This window comes from Nomascus leucogenys, chromosome 4 (genome assembly GCF_006542625.1).
Source record: "Nomascus leucogenys isolate Asia chromosome 4, Asia_NLE_v1, whole genome shotgun sequence".
Classification (NCBI taxonomy): domain Eukaryota; kingdom Metazoa; phylum Chordata; class Mammalia; order Primates; family Hylobatidae; genus Nomascus; species Nomascus leucogenys.
Genome location: NC_044384.1, coordinates 142,408,403 through 142,416,389, shown reverse-complemented (window position 1 = coordinate 142,416,389; position 7,987 = coordinate 142,408,403).

The following is a 7,987-nucleotide window of genomic DNA, read 5'->3' as shown; positions in this document are numbered from 1 at the left end:
TCTTGTGCCTCGGTCTCCCAAGTAGCTGGGATTACAGGCATGCACCACCATGCCAGCTAATTTTTGTATTTTTAGTAGAGAAGGAATTTTGCCATCTTGGCCGGGCTGGTCTCAAACCCCTGGCGTCTAGCGATCCTCCCACCTCGGCCTCCCAAAGTGCTAGGATTACAGGCATCAATCTCTTAGTACATTAAAATTAATGTAAAAAATGTATGATGAGCAAAAATCAACCTATTAAAGACACGACCAGATGTGAGCAGGTAGATTTGGTGGTGAAAAGCTGAAACTGTTTTCTTTGTGAAGCAGGAGGCAAGGTTGTCTGGTGAGAGTACATGGGAAAGGAGACGGGAGGTTGGAGGTGACAGCAGGGAAGGTTTGCTGCAGAAGTTGTGGAGAGAGGGAAGACAAGTCAAGGAGAGAAATGTGACGGCTGCCAAGGAGGGTTAGCACCCAGATGGGGCAGGTGGTCATTAATTCTTCACATCACTGATCTGGCCGTTGTATGATCTCTAAGGCCTCTATCAGAACTCAGAGAAAGCATGAAGAAGGAAAATAGATTTATGATCATGGCAGGTTTTAGCAGGGAAAAAGGTTTAGGATGTTGACAAGGATTTATGATAGTGGACTACAGAAGCTATGATAAGTTATGATAAGAGGCCGTTGAACGTAAGCCAGCAAGAGAATAAGCCAAAACATGAGAAATAAACTAACTCAAATGTGAAATGATAGCTCTGAAATCGAATGTAAATGCCAAATGTTATGGGGTGAGTTGTATCCCCCTAAATTTATCTGCTGAAGACCTAACCCCCAGTACCTCAGAATGTAACCATATTTGGAGTGACAAATGAAAATAAAATCCTAAATCCCCTAAGGCCATGTGTGGCAGCTCACACCTGTAATCTTAGCACTTTGGGAGGCCAAGGCAGGTGGATCACCTGAGATCAGGCATTTGAGACCAGCCTGGGCAACATGGCGAAACCCACCTCTACTAAAAATACAAAAAAAAAAAAAAAATTAGCTGAGCATGGTGGCACACACCTGTAATCCCAGCTACTCAGGAGGCAGAGGCAGGAGAATTGCTTGAACCCGAGAGGTGAAGGTTGCTGTGAGCCAAGACTATGCCACTGCACTTCAGCCTGGGTGACAAAGTGAGGCTCTGTCTCGAAAAAAAAAAAAAATCCTAAATCCCCCAACCTTCTGAACGGATCCCGTTCCAGCCAAGAAGACCCCAGAGAAACCTTAAAACAGAGTTCCGGTCCATCTCGGGACAGGAGGTCAGACATGCCTCAGTCTGCCCCTTCCTTATTAACCTTTAACCAGAATCTTTCCTAAGAAGTAAGCAGGAATCAGCTGTGGAAGACAAGAGCAGATGACTTACTCTGTTATCACTATTAGCCAATTGTCTGAGGCCATGACGAGACTTCCCTTCCCTCTTTACAGTTTCGACATGACAGCTCGCCACTTTCACAATGCATACCTTCCATATCAGAGACCGTTGATGATGGAGATGCTCTGGCCAGCCTACAGAGGATGCGCGGAGGATTTTCATGTCCTCTGCTTCACCTTATGTTGTCAGAAGGCTGAAAACTCCAGACTCAGATTATGCTAATGCTGCCATTTGTGTACATGTGACCCATGAAGAGATATGAAGCTCAAGTACACATGCATGTTTCTCCTTTCATAAACATTAATGATTCCTCCTACATCTTATTAAATACGTATATTTGGCCACTACGCTCAGCATACATTCCTGTCTTATGCTTCCTTCCCTCAAATTGCCTATTTCTGGCTTCTGGCTTGAGGCTACACTTCCCAGCCTATCAGAATGGCAGCCTGCAAGGATGCATAATCCTAACCCTTTATGAGAAATAAAGCTCTCCTTTCTATACTTACGAATCTTGTCCTTCTTCAGTTGGCAGGAGATTAGGTCTTTAAAGAGGTGATTAAATTAAAATGAGGTGGCTGGCAGGGTGGTTCATGCCTGTAATCCCAGCACTTTGGGATGACAAGGCAGGTGGATCGCCTGAGGTCAGGAGTTCAAGACCAGCTTAGCCAACACGGTGAAACCCCGTCTCTACCAAAAATACAAAAAATTATGTTTTTTATTATACAAAAAAAGGAGAATCCTCACCTAGATCTATTACAATGAAATTTAAGAACATCAATGACAAAAAGAAAATTTGCAGACTCCAGAGAGAAAGAACAGATTATCCACAGAAGAACAAGAATCATATCGACATTACACTTTTCAAATAAACATAGGATACAGGAAGAAAATAATGTTTTTAAATGACTGAAGGAAAAGACTTTGTAACTTGCAGAAACCATTAAACTAAATAGAAAAGCTTTATGTATGTTTCCCATGAAATCAGCACAGCACCATTACTATTAATATATTACAATGTCTCCTGGCCAATGCAATAAGAAAAGAAAAAGATATAAGGGATATAAGGAAGGGCAGGGCTAAAACTGATTATTTGCAGAATTTGATAATTTTAGAAAAAAAGCAACAGAATAATAAAACTATTAAAATTTACAAGAAAGTTTAGAAATTATCCAGGATGTTCTGGAGATTAATAAAAAAAGAATGTTTAGAGATTAAAAACCAACAGGAGTTTGAGACCAGCCTGGCCAACATGGTGAAACCCTTTCTCTACTGAAAATACAAAAATTAGCTGGGCATGGTGGTGCACATCTGTAATCCCAGTTACTTGGGTGGCTGAGGTGGGAGAATCGCTTGAACTTGGGAGGTGGAGGTTGCAGTGAGCCAAGATTGTGCCACTGCGCTCCAGCCTGGGCAACAGAGCAAGACTCCATCTCAAAAAAAAAAAAAAGAAAAGAAAAGAAAAAGAAAAAGAAAGAAATTAAAAACCAATTTTTTGTCTTTAAAATTTTAATCTCTTTTTCATCAAAGGCAAGCTTACATAGAGTGAAATGTGTAGATCTTACATACATAATTCAATGTGTTTTGATAAATATATCCATCACGTAATCACTATGCCAATTAAGACGCAGAATATTTCCAGGACCTGGAAACTTCCCTTGTATACCATTCAAGTTAATCCTCAACCCCTAACCCCAAGCTGAAGCAGTCACTATTGTGAATTTCTATTATCATAGGTTAGTTTGGCCTATTCTTGAACTTCATATAAGTGGAATTAGAGTATGTCTTCTTTTGCATCTGGCTTCTTTCCCTCAAGATTTTTCCAAATTCATCCATACTATTGTATGTATCCATAGTTTATCATTGGCCAGGCACGGTGGCTCACACCTGTAATCCTAGCACTTTGGGAGGCTGGGCCAGGTGTATCATTTGAGCTCAGGAGTGCAAGACCACCTTGGGCAACATGGTGAAACTCTGTCTCTACAAAAAATACAAAAATTAGCTGGACATGGTGGCATGTACCTATAGTCCCAGCTACTTGGGTGGCTGAAGTGGGAGGATCACCTGAGTCCCAGAGGTCAAGGCAGCCATGATCCTGCCATTGCACTCCAGCCTGCGTGACAGAGTGAGGTTCTGTTTCTGGAAAAAAAAAAGGCTTATTATTATATATTGAGGAGTATTATGCCATTACAGGGATACATCGCGTTCTGGTTATCCATTCGCCTGTTGATGGAGATTTGAGTTAATTTCATTTTTCAGTTATTATGAATAATTCTGCTGGAAATACCCACGTCCAAGCCTCCACCTGGACATTCACTTTCACTGTTCTTGAGTGAATACCTAGGAGTGGAATTGCTGGGTGATAGGGCCACTGTATTATGTTTATTTAATGAATTTATTTATTTATTAATTTTTGAGTTGGAGTCTCTCTCTGTCACCCAGGCTGGAGTGCACTGGCACTATGTAGGATCACTAAAACAACCGCCTCCCAGGTTCAAGCGATTCTCCTGCCTTAGCCTCCCAACTAGCTTGGACTCCAGGTGTGCGCCACCGAGCCTGGCTAATTTTTGTATTTTTAATAGAGATAGAATTTCACCATGTTGGCCAGGCTGGTGTCGAATTCCTAACCTCAGTTGATCCACCCTCCTCAGCCTCCCAAAGCGCTGGGATTACAGGTGTGAGCCACCACGCCTGGCTCTTTGTTTGTTTCTAATCTGGTTGGCTTTTATTTCTTTGTTTTTGTTTATTTAACTTAAAAACCAACAATATTTTATGTAATGGTATAAAATAATTTACCATTCATAATGGCAAAAAACCCATAATGTATCTAGCAATTCTTGTTTATGAATGTACAAGATATCTATGGAGAAATTTGTGAAATGTTAAAGATCATCATAAAAGACAATCTGAACTAGCAGTTCTATATTACAAGAGGGTAAGTTAACATGTCATTTCTCCTCAAATCCGTCAAGTGAGTTCAATCTTAATGAATTTTTTTGGATTGGATTGGATTGGATTTTTTGAAGAGCAAAAAATTTGTCCTAAAGTATACATGAAAGATTAAATATCCACAAATAGCTAAGTCAGTATTGAAAAAGAAGAATAAAGACGAGGAACTTGTTTTATAAGATACGAAGACATATTGCAGAGCTGAGTAATAGAAAGCAGTGTGGGAAGGGTATAAGAACAGATACCAGAGACCAAGAGAACGGAGCAGGATGCTGAAATACAGACCTAAACATATGGAATTATCTAACACGTGGCATCAGGCAGTAATGGGAGACGGCTTAGAAACAAAAGGCATTTTGCTTTGTGAAAGTCACATATTTAGTGCAGCCTAGAGTAATTTACTAACCCCGCTGTCTAACAATACATGGATCTTCACTGACAGCTGACTAATCCCAGGACACTGAAGCTAGAGGAAAGGTAGGTACATTTTTCCACTGGGGTGAATAGAGAATAACCAATTCTTGAACTTCTCTTTTAGGCTGTGGCATTGCTGAAATACTCAGGGACTTTCTCTCTAACTGTCCAACTATGGCACATATTTTTTTTTAAACAGGAGGTGCTAAAATCATTGGGATTTCTCCTTTGGTGTTATGTGGCAAGTTACAGCAGAGACAACATTTAAAAACATCAGCCAGGCGAGGTAGCTCATGCCTATAATCCCAGCACTTTGGGAGGCCAAGACAGGTAGATCACCTGAGATCAGGAGTTTGAGAGTTTTGCTTGGCCAACATGGTGAAATCCCACCTCTACTAAAAATACAAAAATTACCCGGGTATGGTGGCAGGTGCCTGTAATCCCAGCTACTTGGGAGGGTGAGGCATGAGAATCGCTTGAACCCAGGAGGCTGAGGTTGCAGTGAGCCGAGATTGCACTGCTGCACTCCAGAGCAAGACTCTGTCTCAAAAAATAAATAAATAAATAAAATAAGAACATTTAGGTCTCCTGCATACTGATGTCACACAGTCATAGGAAAGTACTGAACACAGTGATATTTCTTAAACGTGTTGGGTACGCTCCCAGCTCAGGATCTTTTCACTTGTTTGCTCTGCCTAAACTTCTCTTCTCCCATGTATTCTGTTGACTCCCTTGCCTCTTCAAGTCTTTACACAAATGGCACATCATTAGAGAGGTCTTCCCTAACGATTCTATTTAAAATTGTAACCCCCTCCATACCTGGGCACCCATCAATCCCCTTTTCCTGTTTTACTTTTCTCCATACTATAAGCATTTTACTTATTTCTGTTGTTGATTGCCTGTCTTGCCGTCACTCCATCCCTCCCTTCCTTCCGTAGAGATGAGGTTTCACCATGTGGCCAGGTTGGTCCTGACCGTAAGTGATCCTCCCACCTCAGCCTCGCAAAGTGCTGCGATTACAGGTGTGAGCCACCACGCCTGGCCTTACAAGAAAGTCTTGATAAACAACCCTGGAACTGCCTCTTCTTTCCTTTAAAAATTCACTCGTAGCTGCTACTAATCTGAGTATACCGAAGGCAACTTGAATCTACAATTGCAATCCTCAAGCTTGGCCCAGATAAACTCTACTTATATTAATTTTGCCTCAGCTTCTTCCTTTTAGGTTATTTCATGCATGTTTCACCTTGTTCAACCTTTAATTGCTCAAACCAGAGTCTAAAGACAAAAAAAGTTACCGCACGATAGTAATTTTCATGTAGCTATTTTCATCTAGCTTGGATTTGTTTTTACTATTCTTTTACTTACTTTGACTATTTTCACCTAGCTAGGATTTTTCAGAAGAGACGTTCTTTAACTGTGTCTCACAATCCAATTTCCTCAGAGAAACTTCTTGGAGTTTCCCCAGCACAGCTACTCATCATAGGCTTCATGGACAAAAGCCTCAGTATTTATTAGATTTTCTTCTTCTCGCTCTTTTTCTTTATGGCAGGTCTAATTTCTTGATGTTGCTGCAGTAGTTCTAGAAATCAAAGAAATAAAGTCAACAGAGTTGTTTCTTGAGATAGAAGCTGAGATGGAGGTATGTACGGTTAGAAAGAACTACTTATCCTCATCAAAGATTATTGTTATTGGAATTATGCCCTATCTCAATTGCCTATTTAACAAAGCAAATAATCTAGAATGGGCAAGACTTAAGACAATTATGAAAGGTTACTAAGTGTTCACTTAACTTCCAAATTGGCATATCTTCTGAGTAGATGGATTCAGGGCAACTTCAATTCTATGCTCCTGGGTTGCAATCCTCAAGTTTGGACCAAATAAAGTCTCTAGTTATATTAATTTTGCCTCAGCTTCTACCTTTTAGATCAATAGTATTAATCCTCTTTAAGTGGTCCTGAAGTATTAAGCCTCTTTAAGTGGTTATTGAAGCTGTACTCATTTTTTTTTCTCTGTGTGTGTGTCATTTTGTATTGTTTCTGTTGCTGTATCTTTGAATTCATTAATCTTTTTTTTCTGCATTGCTTAATGTGCTAGCAATCCCAACAAAAGAAATTTTTATTTCAAATATTTTTCATCTCCATCCAGAAATTTGATTTGTTTCTTTTCAAAAATCTTTCCAGTTTCTCTCTTATCATGTCTTCCTTTAAATCTTTGAGCATATTCATAAGAGGTGTTTAAAATCCATCATTTTTATCATTTTGGGGTTTGTTTCTATTAACTTCATGAGATATTTTCTTACCTCTTGGTCTCTCTCTCTCTTTTGAGACACAGTCTCACCCTGTCACCCAGGCTGGGTTGTGGTGGTGCAATCATAGGTCACTGCAGTCTCGAACTACTGGGCTCAAGCAATCCTCCCGCCTCAGCGTCCCCAAGTGCTGCGTGTCTCTCAATTTTTGACTGGATGTCTCACATTTTGAATTTAATGTTGTTGAATCCTGGATTTTACTGTAGTCTTTCAGAGAGTATTAAAATTTGTTCTTACAGGTAATTAGGTTACTTACAAAGCAGTTTGATCCTTTCGGGGCTTGTTTTAAGGCTTTTGAAGTGTCTACAGTAGTTTATGTCTACAGCAGTCTATGGCTATTGTATCTCACTAAGGCATGACACTTTTGTAACCGCCCGAGAGGTTCATCTTGCCTACTGCCTAGACAGAGTCGATTTATCAAGACAGGGGAATTGCAATAAAGAGCAATTCATGCAGAGCTGGCAGTGCAGGAGACCTGACTTTTATTATTCAAATCAGTCTCCCTGAGCATTTGGGGAATCAGAGTTTTTAAGGATAATTTGGTGGGTGAGAAGCCAGCGAGATGGGAGTGGTAATTGGTTGGGCAGGAGATGAAATCATAGGGAGTTGATGCTGTCCTCTTGTACTGAGTCAATTCCTGGGTGGGGGACACAAAATCAGAAGAGCCAGTTTATCCAAGATCAGGTGAGCCAGTTTATCAGTCTGGGAGGTGCCAGCTGATCCATCAAGTGCAGGGCCTGCAAAATATCTCAAGCACTGATCTTAGGTTTTACAATAGTGATATTATCCCCAGGAGAAATTTGGAGAGGGTTAGAATCTTGTAGCCTTCAGCTGCATGACTCCTAAATCATAATTTCTAATCTTTCAGCTAATTTGCCAGTCCTACAAAAGCAGTCTAGTCTCAAGAAGAGGGTTTATTTTGAGAAATGGCTATC